The sequence below is a fragment of the Crocuta crocuta genome, unplaced genomic scaffold (genome assembly GCF_008692635.1).
Source record: "Crocuta crocuta isolate KB4526 unplaced genomic scaffold, BGI_CrCroc_1.0 scaffold167, whole genome shotgun sequence".
Classification (NCBI taxonomy): Eukaryota; Metazoa; Chordata; class Mammalia; order Carnivora; family Hyaenidae; genus Crocuta; species Crocuta crocuta.
In genome coordinates, this window is record NW_027532406.1 from 12181907 (window position 1) to 12201918 (window position 20012).

General features: G+C 39.6%; 1 protein-coding gene and 1 long non-coding RNA gene across 2 annotated transcripts in view; one reads left to right on the plus strand and one right to left on the minus strand.

Moving 5' to 3' along the window:
* Nucleotides 1-20012, plus strand: part of LOC144243445 (uncharacterized) — a 104624-nt gene that overhangs the window by 42779 nt on the left and 41833 nt on the right. The gene's annotated exons all lie outside the window — the stretch shown is intronic.
* LOC144243586 (uncharacterized) lies at nucleotides 9555-19974 on the minus strand. The gene is made up of 4 exons (XR_013338687.1): nucleotides 19846-19974; nucleotides 17313-17407; nucleotides 13246-13330; nucleotides 9555-9756 (listed from the first exon to the last, which is right to left on the minus strand). It is a non-coding gene; the product is annotated as an uncharacterized LOC144243586 (long non-coding RNA).

Below are 20012 nucleotides of genomic sequence, written 5' to 3' on the forward strand. Positions count from 1 at the left end.
AAAAAAAAAAAAAAAAAAAAAAGAATCCTGGTTCCACTACCCACAAACTCAGGCAAGCTAATTTACTCCTTGAGCAAGTTACTTTATTCCTCATGCCTTGGCTTCCATCTTTATAAATGAGAGATGATGAAAGCTACCTCACCAGGTTACTGGGGGAATGAAATGAAGTCCTATTTGTAAAGCACTTGGTAGAATACTGTAACACATCCAATACATGTTAGTTGTTATAATTACTGTTATTACAATCATCATGAAGGATGGTTATCCCATTAATAAGATGAAGAAACTCAAGGTCCTCTATTATTTTGCTGGACAGTCATTTTGCTAAACTCAGATAATAAGTAGTTAAAAAGAAGTATTTATTTGAGATTAGAATTAATCAACAGGATGTAAAGAGAATATAGGAAGTGATGGGAAGGTTCAAAGATAATTAAAATACAGATCCTGGCCTTAAGAAGAGTACTTCATAGTTAGGGAGACAGGATACATCTGGGAAGGATCAGACAGTCACAAAAGTGGTGGGCAAGTTTGAAACCCTGCTCAGCAGGTTGAGATTTCTAGGAGGAGACTTTTTACTCAAAAGCACCTATCACATCTTATCTAGAATCGTCAAATCTCAGTTTGGAAAAATGTCCTATTTCAACTGGGTGCAAAGCAAAGGTGGTGTGGTGCTGCCTCCACCACACTGGCAGAATCCAACCAGGTGAGAACAGAACTCTTAGGTGCCTAATGGGTAACAGGACAGAGAAAGCAGCAAAGACACACACACACACACACACACACACACACACACACACGCATGCACGCACACACACAGTATTTGAATTACATGAGTTATATAAATAATACTTTATATAGTGCTTTTAATTTTTAAAAAATTGTTACATTTTTATTTTTCACTATTAAAATGATATACTCTACAAAAATTGGAACTATAATTTTCATTTAAGGATAAGGAAATTGAACTTGACTGATTTATCTAGTATCATACTGCTATGTCTTAGGCCTTTTTACTTAGGTCTACTAATGTCCTGTCTTTGTTGAATTACTTCAAAATCTTCATGTTGATCACAACAATAATGGAGTATTTACTGATTCCCTACTATTTCTTTGGCACATGTACTGTTTCTCTTAAAAGGCAAGGTTTCTTAATTCTATTTATAGTTGAGGAAACCCAGTCTCCTCCAGGTCAAGTAACTTATTCCAAGTTCTATTTCTGTCTAATAAGTTGAGATCTTACTCTAGCTTTGTCTGACTTTAAGGGTTAAGTTCTTTTCTGCATGCTTCTTCCTCATTATTTATTGGGGTTTGAGGGGATATAATTTTACTTTAATTTTTAGTGAATATTGACCCAAATGATAAACAAGTAAAGATAATCTCAAATAATGAGCCAGTGACCTTAGAAAGATGCCTATGAAAATAATCCTTAGTGTTATTTATACAAATGAGCTGGAGTATAGATTTTTCAAATATTAGGCTGAGGCATAGGAAAAACAGTATTTATCCCACCCTTATATTTGATCACAGTAAAATTATGTATGTGTCTGAAGGACTTCGTTCTGAATGTCTAGGCTAGACAGCATCAACCTTTGTTTTTGCCTTGCTAAGCGAGCTAAGAGGAACCTTTGGGCTGAGCTTGAGTTGGGGAGCCCTTGCTGCTTATATGTTGCCTGCCCAGAATGTTTTCATGTTTCTACGTGGGGTCATCTGAAACACCCAAGTTCTCTGTCACATGTCTCATGTAGATTTCAATGTAAACAGTGTTTAATTTGACACTCCCCACCCATCAGAGTGAGAGCAGATTGCAAATGGTGGTTGACCAGTTGTGAATTGGTCTTTTATGCCTGAACCTGAACCTTGTCCCCATTTAAAAGATTGATTATTCACAAAGGCTTGTCTGTATACTAAAGCAATACTCACTTTCCATCTTAACGATTTTTCATATTGCTTTTGTCAGCCTAAGTTTCTTTGAAGATCATGGGTTTGATAAATAAATAATAGTTTTGAAAAATAAAATTCTTCTTAAGCATCCAAAGCCAAATTTGAAGTTTGAAAAGAACTCTACAGTAACTGTCTTTAAGTATGTGGAAGCATCTGTTGAGAATGCAGCTGGCCATTTATTACTGTTTTGTATTAGCTAATTGGAAAACACCTAAATTATAACTAGTCACCCCCACAGTTCAGGGTTGATTAAACAACCCACGACACTTTTTCCCTCATAGGCTGTCTTAGGAGCAATTATAATGTCTTGCCCATTGGATAGAGTTAATTACTCCTCATTCTTTCTAGCGTTCCTCCTGGCAAATGTCCTAAGAATATCATACCATCTTGCACCACTTTTTCCCTTGTATTTCACAATGGACATATATAACCAGGAAAGTTTAAGCAATTGCTTGGTTTGGTTTGTTTCTTTCAAAGGAATAGATAAATCATCAAGCTACAACTTGTGAGAGGAAATGACAGTTTTTATCTTTTATTCAGGTACCCTGTATTTATAGGAGACCACAGAAGTTGCTGACAGGATGTTATTGATTGCATTTACCCAACTGAGGCTTGAGATGGGGCCCTACCGTATCATACCACACACTCTTCTCCTCATTCCTGCCTGCGAGCCTGATCCCAGATCTTCTGGAGTCTCCCATGAAATCAAGTTTTTATAATAGAGATTTCAGGACCCCTGACCAATTTCCCATTAATTATTCTAATTTAGCTCCCTTCTCTCTATGGCAGTCAGTAACAATATCCCCTTCTGTTGGCTAATTGCTTGAAGGAACTAAGTGAAGATCGAATACTCATTGTAGTAACTAAGTACCAGTAGCCGAGTACCAGGCCCTCTTTTTTTTTTTTAAATTTTTAAGTTTATTTATTATTGAGAGAGAGAGAGAGAGAGAGCGAGAGAGAGTGAGAGAGCGCATGCACAAACTGGGAGAGGCAGAGAGAAAAGAAGACACAGAGCCCAATGCGGGGCTTGAACTCACAGACCATGAGATCATGACCTGAGCTGAGCCACTCAGGCACCTCCCAGGCCTTCTTATAAGTGATTTATGGGTATTAGCTCTTTTTTTTTTTTTTTAAATTTTTTAATGTTTTTGAGAGAGAGAGACAGCATGAGCAGGGGAGGGTCAGAGAGGGAGATACAGAATCTAAAACAGGCTCCAGGCTCTGAGTTAGCTGCAGTCCAGAGCCCGACGTGGGTCTCGAACCCATGAACTGTGAGATCATGACCTGAGCCAAAGTCGGCTGTTTAACCAACTGAGCCACCCAGGAGCCCCCCCAAGGGTATTAGCTCTTTTAATCCTCACAACAACTTTTGGAGGGAGGGGCTATTTTTTCCCCCTCATTTTATAGGTGAGGAAACAGACACATATTGATTTGTGATTAACCTGAGGCACAGCACCCTCCCTTCCTTCTTTTTCATCTCCTCTATTTTTTCCTTCCTCTTCCCACCACTTCCTTTCTCTTCTTTCATTCTTCCCATCCCATTTCCCCTCTCCAGAGCCCCTTTTTCCTCCCTTCTCCATCCCCTTTCTTCCATCCATCCATCCAAGTCTGGTTGAGCACTTAAAGTGTGCTGAGCAGTATTATAGGCACTTGGGATGACAGTGAACACAGCAAAGTCCATGCACTCATGGATCTTCACCACTATCCTATCATATCCCAAATGATACATCTCCTCCAGGATTTCCAGATTAATTCCATCCAACTTCTAACCCATTTCCCATTTCAATCCACTTGAGTAATTACACAATTCGAAGGGTCATATTCTAGGTAATGTGACCACTTCAAAACCTTTATGTGCCAATAGACACTGTCTATATCTGAAGCACCTTGTTACATGGTCTTGTCTCCTGTGAGTGGTGACAAAATTCAGTGTAACTGTGAGACTGTGTTGCAATGTGAGAGAGCTATCTGGGACATGACTGGACCCACTTCAATAAAAGAAACTGATTTAGGATTTCCTGAATGACATTTGCAATTTGGGACTGGGGCATATAATCCCAAAAGCCATGGATTATGCTAACTTTGGGCATCAGCCTGAGTTAAAACATTTGCCCCTAGGGAGAATTTCTGGGTATTTTAATTATAGTCAGTTAAGCTCCCTCTTTCCTCTCCAATTTTCTCATTTCTCATGTGACATTTCTTCTCATGTCAGCTTGTATAAGGGAAGCTGTACCTTTTATATATTTTCAAAATCTGACTTAGAGAAAGTACAGCTGGGGATCCACCTATTATGAGTTTAGTGGGATATATTTGTATGGTTTCCAGTCCATTCCGTGTCCTGGCTAGTTATCTACCCACATACACATGTCTTCTAGGAAAATTTCTATTGTCCGATGTACCAGCCTACCTCACATCATGACACAGATTCAGGCAAAGGTTTTGTCTTAATAATAATATGGCTGATGGTCCCCAGCACTGGTAGCATGTGGATAGTAGAGGACAAATGAGGTTTGAAATATACAGAATTGAAAGCCTCTCTGTGGATAATTCTTGTAAGCCTTACAGCTCATGTATGACAGAGACTTGATAGATATTTTCCCAAAGTTGGTGATAATCCTAAATGTAATATGCTATTGCCATCAATAATGAAACAAAATTTTACCAGCTCTATTAGCAGAAAGTTATTTATCTTTCTGTTCTATTAAAAAAATACAAAGTCTTGTCCTAGGTAGGGGTAGTGAAAGAATATGCAGCCAAAAAAATGTAAGAATAAATATTATATAGGTGTGTCAGGCAGTTAATTAATGAAAAATATTGTGTTATCTTTTTTGGATTTTGTGACACTATGGTATTTCTCAGCTTTTAATGTTTTTAATTTGTTGTAACTTAATTCTCAATATATACTTACTTTTTACCTAATTTTATTTGTAATTTGTGTTCTTCAAAAAGACTGCCCTTCCCATTATATAAATTTTGTTTTTTCACAGTGTGAATCCACCCTATTTAAGAATGACTTGATGTAGTACAAAGAAAAATGTGTGTGTTTGCATGCGCATGTAAAACTCACATGTCTTTGACCTTTCCTGAACCAGTTAGTCATTAAGCTTTGTCAAATATAAGGGAACACTAAAAATTAAAGATAATTATCCCCATCCACTCTTTATTATTTCAAATATTTGGTGTCACTGTATCCTAGGCATTAAAATATGGTATTTTCATTTCTCTTTGTATTAGAATAAATCACTAAATGCTATAACAAAGAGCTCTAACATGTCAGTGGATTTCATATGAAAGATTTATTGCTCATTAATTTCGCTGGCCATTGCTGCTTGCTGCAGTCATTCAGGGACCCTCATTCTTGCCATCTAGTTCTCTCCATTGGCTCTTTTGCATCTGGGTTGCCAGTGGGATAAGAAAAAGAGCATGGCAGCTTGTGAGAGCAGTCATGAAGACCAGGCCTGACAGTGGCCCACACAGTTTTTATTTTTTGCCCGCAATCCATTTGCCATAACTCAGTCATATTGCATCACCTAAAGAGCCTGAGAATTTCTAATATGCATGCATTCTCAGTGAGTAGTAGCATTCTCAGTCACAGGCTTCAATAAATGGGAAAGGTCTTACAGGGGAATTTTCACACCTCCCAAATCTGTGTACATTTAATTGGGGATGCCATTGTGCTTTGGTGAAAAGTGTATTGATTTGAAATCAGAATACCTGGATTTGTATTTGTCCTAGCTCATCACTTGTTAGCTATTTGACCTTGCCAAGACATAATCATCCAGAGCATCAGTTTCATTAACTGTAAAATAGGAATGATAGTAATATTGGCCTCACTTACTGCATAGGTTGTTTTCAGGGACAAACAAGATCAAAGGAAGAGTTTATTGTACCCTGTGAGCTGCTTTACATAAGTAAGTACCCTCTGCTTTCCTTCTTCTCCTCTTTGGAGTTTCTACTTTTATTACCAGGATGATATGTTGTATCTCCCTGACTATAAGGAAGACAGATGCTAATGTCTGTGTTAACTAGAAAACTGAGCATTGTTTTCAATTTTCCCTCCGGTACAGAATATTTATTTTATATATATGTCTATATATATATTTTTAGTTCCTGGATTTGGGGGAAGAAAAAAAAACCCAAGATGGAAGGTATTCCTAATTTTAAGCCAGTATTAAAAAACAAGGAAGTGAATTGTCAGCACCCCTAAGTGTTGACTTATGCCATCAGCCCATAAAATTCAGTGTGAAAAATCTTAACTGTCCTTAAAGTCACCTCATTCCTTCTGCAGAAGGAAAGCTTTTCAAATATGATGACATGTATGTGAAGAGTGGGTCTCTTGAAATATTTGGGGAAAAAAGGCAGAGGAAAAAAAAGTACCATCTTGAATTTTTCTTGAGTTGAGGTTATTGAACACATAATGTATTAAGTGGAGTAGAATTTCCATAATGAAGATACTTTACATTTATTTTCTTTTTCTTTTTAATTTTTTAAACAATTTTTTGGTTTATTTATTTTTGAGACAGAGACAGAGCCTGAGTGGGGGAGGGGCAGAGAGAGACAGGGAGACACAGAATCTGGTGTGGGGCTCGAACCCACGGACTGCAAGATCATAACCTGAGCCAAAAAGTCGGACTCTTAGCCAACTAAGCTACCCAGGTGCGCCTATATTTTACATTAAATATCTTCATCACGTCTTACTGAATAGCTATTGATATGCACATCTTAATTACAACAAACCATAAAGGCTTGGTTTTTTATCCATAAATTATTTTATGGGCTTCTGGGTTTCTGTCTTGGATATTGAAAGAACCTCTCCCAAAACGTATGCAGAGCATACAGTTTGGGGATAATGACAGGCGCGTGTGTGTGTGTGTGTGTGTGTGTGTGTGTGTGTTCTTTTTTTCACAATTTCCTTACTTCTTTGCAGCCTTCCACCCATTGTTTCAGTGGAATTTATTTCTTTAGGAAAGAATAAATCTTCCTGATCCCAAGAAGTGAGTTGAGTTTCTGAACTTATTTTTTAAAGTTCTCAGAGAGATAATACTCTTAAAAGCTGAGACTTTTAGTATAAAAGCCTGAGCTCAAACAGCTTAAGATTTTGCAAGTTTCAATGCCCAGGGTCTATACCAAACCACAGAGTGGGAAGGAATGGTTCATGAGTATTTTTCTGCCCAAAAGAGATCAGGTTTGAGCAGCAGGTACCCAGGAGGAAAAACAGAAGTTAGGGCTGGTGAGGAGGTAGAGCAAGTTTTTAGTGCTCTGCTTCCCTCTTATAGAGTCTTTGGGGAACCTGAGGAGAGGAGAGGGGAGGGAAGGGAAGGAGAGGAGAGATTTGGGGTCCTGTACCTTGATTCCTGATGAAGCTTAAGAGTAAAAAAAGCAATTCTTGTAGGTAAGTCTCCTATTCCAGCATGGTTTTGCAGTAGCAAAGCATAAAAGATGACAGGAAGGTCTAGACAAAGAAAATCTTAAGTAGCAACCCGAAAAGCCTACAACCCCTGGAGATGCCAGATTAAAAAATTCCCCATTCCCCTGGGATCAGTGTGACCATTTACATTTACCATTTTTTAACACATAAAATTCGTAATGGCTACAAGTGTGAGTCATTGCAGTCTGATTTTCCTTTATCGTGTCTAGCTGTCAAATAACTCAGTCTTTGGAGTTATCTGTGTGGCCTTCAAGGACCCATCAACCTGAGAACAGAGCAGTGGGATGCAGGTTTTTCAACCATGGATGCCGTAGTGGTAGTTCACAAAGGCCACAGAACAAGTTCCACTAGAAATCAGTGTTGGATGGATGTTGATGGACAAGGCTGACATCATCCAGTACTCACCAGCAAGACCCTATCAGTTGTGTCACTTAGTGCCTGTTCTGGTGATTGGTTAGTGCCTGTACCTTATTGCTTGTGAAATATTTTGAGTACATCACACCAAATGATGACCTTGGCCTAATATGAGGAAGTTTCAAAAGCCCCTTCTGATGTGGATCACCCCATAGGGATAGAATAAAAGAAAGGGATGGGAACATCCTAAAATGGAGACTATCCTGTCCCAAGGAGACCAGAATAAACCCATGACTAAGTTCACCATGATTGTCAAACCTAAGTTTTTCACTATCAGTTTGTGAACAAATTTAAGTTCATTTACAGTGAATAAAAAAGAGCTCCATTTTTTAACATGTAATTTTTAATACTGCTACAAATGTGAATCACTGTATTCTAGCTTTTGCTTCTTATCTCTAGATGTCAAACCCTCTAAAGCCATTGGGCATTGGGTTGGAGAGGTCGAAGGGGAAACATGCTCTTCTGCAATTTTAGGGAGTAGGAAAGAGGGCTCAGTGGTGGTGTGTTACCACAGTGGAGGTCGACTTCCAAGCTGGCATAGTGGAACTCTATTTTTCTACCTTGTAGGCATTGAGAAGAATTTGTGAAGCAAACCCCATGATAGATATGAGGCTAAAGAATATGTTTCTTTCACATGGGTTAAAACCAGGAGAGCTCAATATCAAATAGGAAAAAAGCAACTGGAATAAGAGTAAAAAAATCAAACCAAAACAAAAACACTAGAAAGGAAACGGGCTGATGTTCATCACTTACCACAGAGTTAATCAAAGGGGCTTAAATATTCTGGGAGGAAAGGGATTTATCAGCATGTCTAAGAATGAAATTTTAAAAGAAAGAAATGTTTTGAGTTTGAAAAGTAGCAGGTAAATTCAAAGGGATTTAAGGCATGGTATTTGTAGAAAAGTAACTTGCCCCTTAAAAATATTTTATTTTTTTAAATAAATATTTTATAAATAAATTTTTTAAATAAATAAATAAATATTTTAAATAATATTTATTTGCCTGGATAGACTAGGATGGGGTCTTTGGATGTCTCTGGCTAGGGCCCCAGTTGAGAGATATGTTCATCAGATCAAGGATGAATTCCTCATATGGGAGCAGTGTGGACACTGTTAGGCATTGGAATGGTGACCAGACAGAATGATGGGGTCTTTTCTCAGGAGGTTATGAAAATCAGGAAGCGTTTTTATTAATCTATTTGGGTTTTAAAGGACTTAAAGAAAGAGGAAGGAATGAAGGTGAAGCAGCTGAATCTGATGTAGTGAGCATCCTGGGCCAGTGCAATACTAGGTTGTCTTCAAATATGAATTACCTATATTTGAAATTTAAAACCATCACATAATTTTCACTTAAAATAGTGGATAATGAAAATAGATAAGAATGGTAAGAATGGAGAACATGAGGGAATATTATTGACAAGGTCAAGGGAAATGGTCTTATTGGTCTCAACAGTTCTTTTGATTTTAAGAGTCCATATATTTTTCAGAATTCCATTAGAAGGCATTCCATTAGATTGCTATCAAGTGTCATCAAGTGACTCTCATACTGATACTGGTCACAATCTGGAAAGCCTGAAGAGGATTTACTATACTAAAGAAAGGCTTGAGAAAGGTATTGTTAATTCAGTATCTCTAGGTTTCAGGGTGATTTAAAAAAAACTCGTAGGATCAGGGCCACCTCTATGTTGTATGGGGCTCTAGAAATACATTTTTTGCAGGGCCCTGCTTATAGAAACACTTTGATTAAAAAACATAAAGTCAATGGACCCAGGTGAGGTATAATCATTTATCAATGAAGATTTAGAATAATGGATGAACAAGTGATACTAATGTGTTTGTTATGTATCCAGTTAGCACCTGTGAAGGTCCTCATGCTGTCTGGGCACTAGCTCTTCCTGTTTATGCCCAGGGACCCTCTCTCTCTCTTCTCCTTTTTGTCAGATGTCCCAATCCTAGATAACTTCATATCTCCCACTGTGGGAAAAAAGTAAGAAATACATTATTAATTACCATGCTTTTTGGAGCCTGTTGGTATTAAAGCAGTGTGGACTGATCTTACTCTTTCAGCTCTCCCATGGTCCTCTGTTCAGTGCTGGTCAGATTGGTACTTATGACACCTCATCCTCCTTGCACTGCCCATGAATATGGGCCTCCAGTGACTCATAAGCATCATTATCGTGCTTCTTTGCCAATGATTGCAAGTGTAAGCTTTACCCGAAGAATATAGAAAAGTGAGAACGGCCATTTATTTTTTGGCCATGTTAAATTGTTTGCAATTATATAACGTAAATGTAGAATAACACATTTTCAAGCATGTCTTCTGTCAGGTACTGTAGACCAGTGATCTCCTTCAGTGTTGACGGTGGGAGAGGGTCCTGCGGGCCCAGCAGAAGAGTGGTTCCATACCCATAAAAAAGCCACTGTGAGAAAATGCAGTGTTACCACATTGGTCAGAGACAAGGGAGCATGTGTTGCAAGGGTATTTGTTAGAGTAACAGTCTCCAAAAACCTTGGAGGAGGTTTCCTGTGGACTGACATGTGGCGAGGAGTGTGTTGGGGGATGGTGGCCACCCTTCGACCAACAATAAGGGTGGGGTCTCCTGATGTTGAGGGATCCCCGCTGCTACCCCACTACCCTGGGCTTTTGTAGATTGGAGGCAGCACTGCAGCAGGAACACTGACAAGCCCACAAATGCCAGGCTCAAGTCCAAACGTGGTTACTTAACTCGTTGCCCTGAACAATCCTATGTCCAATGTGAGTGAGTCACCCAAAGTCAGTATGCCAGCACCCACACTGGTAGCCTAGTCGTATGTGAGGAAACAGCATGCCGGCTATTTGGGGAGTAGGGACCTGTTACCCAGGCTAACCTCCTAGAACAGATCTGGACCACAGGCCCCAGAAAACAAAAAGGTGTGAGGTCAGGGGTTCCCTGGAGCATCTGATTGAAGCCACCCTGGGACAGAGGGATGGAAAATGCCCTGAGAAGGAGAAGTGGGGCTAGGGCCCCTGCAGGCACTGGTCTGGGATGAAGCTGCCAACCCTGAATGGCACTGCTAGCCCTGGGAGATCCCAGGCATCTGAGGACAACTTAGAAACATTTGTACAGGTGCTCTGATGGGGTTGAACCACTTGCCTGGACCTAAGGTTGGTGTCATGTAGGATGTTGTGCTGTAGATCTGGAAGCATGCAGGGATCATATGTAGAGGGCCATACTGTTGACTCAGAGCTAGATACTCTGACATACCCTTGAGTTTGCAATGATTTGTCAGAGTGCAGGGGTATAGTTTTCTAGAAAACAACAGCTATATAATAATTTGTTAGGGAAGCTTGTATATGTGTGTGTATTCCCCTAATGCACACATGTGGTGTGCATTTATATATTTATATATATATACATTTATATGTTCATTCATGTAAAATCATATATAAGCACATAACTTATTTTTTACTTTTTTATAAACAGGCATAAACATAATTATGTGTATATCTTTCACACATATATCTCTTTCATTTGATAGAATAATTTGGCTTCATTAATTCATTTTAATTGATTTTTTTATTCATTAACCCATTTATTGCAAAGCAACCATTTTCATGTTTTTGATCCAATAAAATATTGCGATATGTGAAATCATGACATTAATATGACACTAATCTTCATTTCTTTTTAAAATAATCTCTATGCCCAACATGGGGCTCAGACTCACAACTCTGAGATCAAGAGTCTCATGCTCTACCAGCTGAGCCAGCCAGGAGCCCATTTCTTCACTTCTTAAGGGAGCTGGATAGGTACACTTATAGCATCTTCATTTCTCTTTACAACCATATTTTCTTTATGGCTGACACTTTTGTGTAATTTTGTATAATTTGGAAGATTTCTTTTAACTTTACCCTGCTTGTCCAGTCTTTTTCCTTTCAGTGTACAGTACTTCTTGTTATATTTTCAAAAGAATACTTTATAAAGAAAAATTATTCAGCAAATAAAGGAAATGAAAACCCCAATGGTGGTTGTGTAAGAATAGCATTGTATCATTACCAATGAAATTTTATTTCCTATAAACAAAATGAGGAACCAGACTAAGAAGCATTAAGTATGCTTAAATATGCTGAGGTCTTGGAAATTGTAACTATAAGAAGAACATGCATCATTGCACCGTGCTTAAGGGGTACAACTTTCTCATTCTCTACATTCACTGGAATTTTGAGAAGTAGTACTAAGTATATGTTGTGAGCTTTGTCCACTCTGAATTCGGTGGCAATGCAAGAGGCGCCTGGTTTGGTGGCTACATCTCAAGTTCAAAGAGGGAGACAGTACAGGGTCAGAGTGGGCTGCATGGTGAGGCAGTGGTGAATATAGGCCTCGAGGGCTGGAGAGTGATTTGGAAATTGCAGTAGAGGATGTGGTGGGGTGCTGCCCAGAAGCCCTTTCAGGAGGAGACAGACACATATTGTGCAGGTGCAAGTAGAGTTAGCTGCTGATAGATCTCAGCTGAATCACTCTCTGAGCACTGCCTTTTGCCAAAGGTCATATCTCCTCCCTGGGGGAAAGCCCACCTCCAGTGCCTGGTCAAAGTGGGGTGGAGGGCATAGCACCTTGACATAATTTCTGACATCCTGAAGGACCACCCCAGCTCCAGAGCTTCAGGTGGGATCCACTGAGGCCTGAGTTGTGTATGCATCATGGTTCAAGTTCCCCCTTCGCCCAGTCCCGCACACCTCACTCCCTCTAGGAGCTTCCTGAGAGCTCCTCAGTAAGCCTACTGCATGCAAATCTCAGCATCTCACTGTCTGTTTCCAGGATGCCTGACTTAGGACAGTGTTGGGCTTTCCAGGCAGAGGTGACTTTGGGAAACAGTTGAGATGTCCAGTTGACTGGGGCGTTGTGTTGAATGTAGGGGCAAGTGAGATAGACATGTGGAGAAGATTCATTATAGTAGGCAAAGGGCCAGGTCTGAGGGATAGTGATGATCTGCAGCTTTGAGCCCAAGGCAGCATTATGTCCAATTTAGGTCAAATTACCAAAAAATTTTGTGGCATATCTCAGGGACCATATTATAATAAGAAATGTAACTGAAAGAAGTCGGTTTATAATGTGCTGTCATTTTGAGATGCAAATCCCATCTTTAGGGAGCCATATTTTTTGAAATGTTTTTTCAAGAAACAAGGATAGACCTGAGAAGATTGTCTACGTAAGCAATCTCCACATGCATTTACAAAATAGATGGTAAGGGTTAAAGCTATTGGCTCTTCACTTTCCAGTACTTGCTCCTAGGTGAACAGAGACTATGTCCTACTAGGTACCAGAGATTATGTATGTTCTCTGTGAACCTGCAACAACCCTGCAAGACAGTTTTAATGTCCCAGTTTTAGGGATAAGGAAACTGAGGCTTGGATGGAATAAGGGACTTGCCTAGTGAGTAAGGGGTAGAGATGGGATTCAATCCCAGATTTCTTTAACTTACAAGCTTCTGCTGTCCAAATCAGATGAGAAGGTCTCATGGAGCCCATGACCTGGGCCTCGTGCTCCAGGGCTCTGACTCACCAGGCCTAAGTGGTGACCAAGACATGTGCTTATTAACCCTTACAAGTCATCTGTTCAACTAACTAATGTTGCGCTTCAGTAACTTAGCAGTTGATTTCAACAAGGGCTCCTTCTTCAGTCACAATAATAATCGTAAATAGCACTTCTATTTTTATTATCTGCAAAGCCCTTTCTATGCTTCGTGTTGTCCGAGCTTCATAGCAGAGCTGTGTGGTGAGGAGAACAAGCATTAGCCCCATTCTATGGGTGAAGGAACAGAGGCTCAAGAAGTTTAGGTGCTCACTCACTTGGCTCAAAAGGGGCAAGACCAGACCCTGAATTCTTGTGTTCCCTTTTAGGCTCCAGGTAGCTTTTCTTAAGCCATTTACTTAAACATCTGAAAGGGAATGAGGCTCTAAGGAGAATGTATCTCTGTCTTTGACCTTGGTTGAACTTAATACTCTGTAAATACATCAAGATTGTCTGTGAACAATTCATCAGCCAAGAAATAAAAATGGCAAGTTCAAAGTGATTAAAAATGAGGTTCGACTCTACTGTAACTTGCTGGGTAGACACCAATATTCTGGCACCCTCGTACTTGACTATAATTATCTCTAATTATCATTCCATTCTGGTGGATGCTTTCTACTTTTATCAAAACCTGATCTTTTTCCCTCATGTCACCTGCAAGGCCCTTTTTCTAAACTCTGTAGGATTTGTCATTTAAAGCTGATTGCCATGTCTCACTAGCAAAAATTTCCCAGGTTATTGAAACAAGCACCATCTTCTCTATCCTTGGGGTTTTATATCACTGTTTATCTGACCCTTTGTACTCTTGGAAGTTTTAAGGATTTTTGTTCATTTTTTTCCTACCTTTCTGATGCCTTTAAGCATGGTAGTTTGTGTTGGGTTCCTGACTTTGCAGTATACCTGGTATTTATTAGCACTACAGTCCTGCCAGAAAAATGAATAGAGATGGGGATTATCTGTAACTGGGAAAAATAGGATATACCAGATGTGGATGGGAAGAAATGGAGAAAGGGGGAGAGGGAGGGGAGGGACAGAAATGGCCTTCCTGAGAAAATGCTTCCCTCTGGGCTCAGTCAGGCATTGGACTTCTCTGTCTCTCAGAGAAATTCCCCCTCCCTTTTTTTTTCTTAAATAAACTTCATGAAAGTGAATTGTGTGTGAAGGAAAAATGACCTCACACATTACTTTCCATGAAGTAAAAAATCATGGTGGAAAATTTACAAGGAAAACAATTTAATTTCTCTATTTCTCTTGCCATATAATTTTCAATATTACTCATTGTTTGGACCGTCCTTGCTAAGTGTCTGTCCTTATTGACCTCATTTGTATTTCCCAATCACTTTGTTTAGCAGCTTGCTAAATATAATGCCCCTTCGCCCTGGGTCCTTTTTTAAAACAGGTGAAGGATGAGACAGGAAGTAGTGATATAATTTCCCTGGATTCACACTACAAGTTCATGGCAGAGACCAGGGCTGTGTAAGAACTCAGCACCAGCCCTTTTCCAGCTTTGCTCTCAGGGCGCAAATAGTAGCAGATGGATCACCCTTCCAGGGTGAAGACTTTATCGGATGTTAACAATTTGGTCTTATAGAACTGGGGTGGGCAAACCACAGCCAAGGGCCAAATCTGGCCTGCTGCCAATTTTTTTTAGGCCCACAAGGTAAGAATTTTATTTATATTTTATTAGATTTTTAAAAATCAAAAGAAGAATATTTCACGACACACAAAAATTACATGAAATCATAGTTTTGTGTCCATAAATACAATTGTACTGGAACATAGCCACACTTGTTTGTTTACATGTTGTCTTTGGCTGCTTTCATGCTACAATGGAAGAGTTGAGGGTTGCAACAGAAACTTGAAAAGCCTAAAATAGTTTATAATTTGTAAATTAGATGGCCTGCAAAGCCTAAAATATTCACCATGGTGCCTTTTGTAGAAGAAGCTTGCTGACCCCTGGTATAGAAGATTCTGAGGGATGAGCCATGAAATAAGTATTAGTTTTTTGTCTCATGCCTGGAGCCCACGTCTGTCAGCAACGATAGGCAGAAACGGGTGGGACAGTGGAGAAGCTACAGGAACATTCTAATTTTTCTCAGAGTAAGGCCTGTATGAATCTCTAAGTGTATCAAAGGACTCCTCTCCCCCTTTAAAAATCAGTTCTGAGGTTTTCAGTTATGGGAAAGGAAAAGGACACTTAGAAAAGTTCAGTGATTTTCTGAAAGCTAGGCACCCAGTCAGTGGTCTGTGTGTGACTTAAGCCCAGACCTTTTCATTCAGTGCAGGGTGCTTGAAGCACACTGTGCTTCTGCACGCTGGGCAGCTGGGGAGAAGCCAGGGCTACTGGTAGGAAGCCTCCATACTGAATGAAGCAGGGGAGGCAGCCACCAGGGCCTCTACTAGCCCTCCCAGTCTGCACCACTCTTTTTATTTTTATTAAAATGGCCTCCTTTTTTTTTTTTTTTTTAAGTTTATTTATTTTGTGAGAGAAAGAGGAGTAGAGAAAGGGGGAGAGAGAGAATCCCGGGCCAGCTCCACACTATTAGCATAGAGCTCAACCTTGGGGCTCAAACTCACCAACCATGAGATGATGACCTGAGCCAAAATCAAGACACTTAACCTACTGAGCCACCCAGGTGCCCCTAGACTGCAGCACTCTTGTGTTCTCTGCTAAGCCCGGCAGTGCGAAGGGCCCGTGCGGTCACATCTTATTTCAGCAGCTGGAGTATGAGTCCTTTGAATAGGATTTCCAGATTTAACAAGTTAACATACAAGATGCCCAGTTAAATTTGAATTTCAAATAAATGCTTTTTTAGTTCATATATGTCCCATGCAATATTTGAATCTATTTGTATGAGAGATACTTAAAAAGTTACATGAAGAATTGTTTATTTCTTATCTAAAATTCTGATTTAACTGGACATCCTGTAATTTATCTGATTACTCCTCTTTTGAGGGCAGAGATCAGGTACTTTACTCTTTATTTATGTACCTCTTTCCTCCCACATCACCATCACTCCCACACACAGCCCCACGGAACCTAATGGTGCCTTTCAAAGATACTTAGGTACTAAATTTAATGAAAATCACCCTCTTTCATGCTAGGCACTAGCTCCCATCAAGGCTGAGGAAGCAGACATGTAAACAGATTCGTTTCACTGTTTTCTGATTCCCACTAGTGCCAAGGTGATCCCAGAGCTGGGAGGGTCTCATGGAGGGAGTCCCTCAGCCTTCAGGATACAAACTGGAAAGGCTTCCCAGAGGATATGATCCCCCAGGTGAGATTTGAAGTAAGGGTAGGAATTGACAGACCAGGAGAGGGAGGGGAGCAGCATGTATCAAGTCAGTTGTATCTAAAGAAAACGGAGGGACACCTGGGTGACTCAATTCTTTGGGCCTCGGACTCTTGATTTTGGTTCAGGTCATGATCTCATGGTTCATGGCATCAACTCCGAGTTGGGCTCTGAGCTGACAGTGCAAAGCCTGCTTGGGATTCTCTCTCTCTCTCTCTCTCTCTCTCTCTCACTCTCACTCTCACTCTCACTCTCTCTCTCTCTCTGCCCCTCTCTACCTCATGTGCTTGCGTGCGCTAGCTCTCTCTCTTTCTCTCTCTCTCAAAATAAATAACCATTTAAAAAAAATAAAAAGGCAATGGTGTTCCCAGGAACAGAGAGATAAACTGAGTGATCAGTGCACCAGTATCTGGGACACAGTAGGTACTTGATAAACAGTGATCCAGAGATTCGTCCCAAAGGCTAAATTCGGCAGCTTGATAGAAGTGGCCCTAGAATTAAGACCATACTAGATCCTTGTGCTCAGTACAGTGACTCTAACTGCCAGTTAACCTCGCAGCCTTTTCAGTCAAGCAAATGTTCTTGGAAACTGCCTGTTTTCTTCAGCTTAGTTTCATGATATAGTTGGCCTGTCCTATACCATGGCACAAAAGAAATCCCATAGTGAAGTCTAATATTCACTTACTGTTCTTGAATTAGTGATGGGAAGAGACCTATGGCCTACTTGGGCCTCAGGCTGAACATTTCATCTACCTTGAGGATCTGGCCATAAGTGACTCTCTGTGATGGAAAAAAGGAGTCTGTCATTAGTCAGCCTTATTCTTGTTAAGATTACCTCATACTTTGCTGTCCTTAGTCTTTTTCCAGACAACACTAATAGATAATATAATGTGCATGGTATCTTGTATGTGTCCCTCTTCTCTACTTTTTCCAGCTTACTAGGTACCTAAGAGCCTATACTATACGGACAGCCTCAATAGATAACCTTGCCCTCACTTTGGAGGGCAGTTGGTCAGTGAGGTGGCTCTCTCCCTGCTGAGTTACTCTAAGTTCACTGTGTCCCTCTACAAAAGGCCACACAGCTTCATCAAGCACCTTCTCCGTGAGGCTCTATTAAGTGTTTCCCTCCCTTTGTCTTCCCCTGCCACAGGCTTTGGGTAGTAATGGCTCCCCACTCTTGCTTGCTATACAGTATGCATGTTTCCTGGTTGTTTTCCTATATACTGCCCACCTCTTGAAAAATAGTCATCACTTTATTAAACTCTCCTCAAGTGTGCCATTTGTTTCTTGATGGGACCCTGACTGATGCAGACAAAACAAGTATCACAACAATAATTTATTTGCTTATTAATTCATATTTACAATACTAAAGATGGGGAAAGGCTAATTCAAGATCATACTTCACTCTGTTGTACATTTTGAACAACAGGTGACAATCTATTATGTAGGAAAATATGTTGGTTTGGAAAATAAATTGAATTTCAACTTAGTTAATATCTCTAGGGAGTCTCAGGTGTTAAACACAAAATAAGTGAATTGTTTAAGAGAGTTGCTGTTTTGTTTTTTTCTGCAGGTGTAGATATAATGGTAAAGAACATGATTTTTTATGTCAGAAAGATTTAGTTTTGAATCTGAGCTCTTTTAGTTACTACTGTGTGGTTAAGGGATGAGTTGCTTCTCATGGCCTTATCTATCATATGGGAATGATAATTCCTCCCTCACATAGTGGTTGTGAAAAGTAGGTGAGATATTGGATAGAGGACCTGACTAGACATTTTTCCAAAGAAGATGTACAAATGGCCAATAGGTAAATCCCTAGTCATCAGGGAAATGCAAATCAAAACCATGAAGAGATATCACCTCATACTTGTTAAGATGATTATCATTAAAAAGACAAGAGCTAACAAATTTTGCCAAGGATGTGGAGAAAAGGAAACCCTTGTGTAGTATTGGTAGGAATGTAAATCAGTGTAGCCCCTCTAGAAAACAGTATGGAGGTTCCCCCAAAAATTAAAAAAAATACAACTACCACTATAATCCAGCAATCCCACTCCTGGATATCTATCTGAAGGATATGAAAGCAGGATCTGAAAGAGAAATATCTGTACTCCCACGTTCATTGCAACATTATTCACAATAGCCAGAATATGGAAATAACCTGCATGTCTGGCAACGGATGAATGTGGTGGTTATGCAATGGAATATTATACAGCCATGAAAAAGAAAGAAATCCTGCCATTTACAACAGTGTAGATGAATTTGGAGGGCATTATGTTAAGTGAAACAAAACAGAGCAAGATATATATTGTATGGTATCACTTATATGTGGAATCTTTAAAAAAAGAAAGCCAATCTCATATAAACAGAGAATAAAATGGTGGTTACTGGTGTCTGGGGAAGGGACAAATAGGAAGTGTAAATCAAAGGGTGCAAACTTTCAGTTATAAGATGAGTAAGTTCTGAGGATCTAATGTACGTAATGTTGACTATAAGTAAATAATACCATATTTAACACTTGAAATATCCTGACAGTAGATCTTTTATTTATTTTTATTTTTTATTTTTTAATTTTTTCTTTGATAGTTTATTGTCAAGTTGGTTTCCAAATAACACACAGTGCTCCTGACAGATCTCACTATACACACACGCGCGCACACACACGCATGCACACACATGTGCGTGCGTGCACACACACACATACACACACACTAAATGAGATAATATTTATAAAACAGTTTGTTGCCTGGTACATAACAGGAATATTAACATTGCTAAGTGGGTATTTCCACCAAAAATGCAAAAACACTAAAGGGATTATGCATCTCTGTGCTTATTACAGCATTATTTACAATATCCAAATTAGGGAAGCAGTCCAAGTGTCTACTGATAGAGGAGGAGATAAAGAAGATGTGGTATATATACAAAGTGGAATATTATTAAACCACAAAAAAAGAATGAATTCTTGCCATTTGGAACAGGATGGACAGAGCTCGAGACTATAATGCTAAATGAACTAAATCAGAGAAAGACAAAATACCATATGATTTCACTCATTTATGGAGTTTTAGAAACAATTGGGGAAGGGTAAAAAAGACAGGGAGAGAGAGACAAACCAAGAATCAGACTCTTAATTATAGAGAGCAAACTGATAGTTACCAGAGGAGAGATGGGTGGGGGGATGGGTGAAATAGCTGATGGGGATTAAGGAGTATACTTACTGTGATGAGCACCAGGTGATACTCATGGAATTGTTGAATCACACCTGAAACTAATATGACACTGGCATTAAAATAAAATGCTTAATAAAAAATACCTAAGTAATGCTTACAGACATCATTTTCAATGTGTCCAACAATGAGCCTTGGATTCTAGAACAGAACCTTCC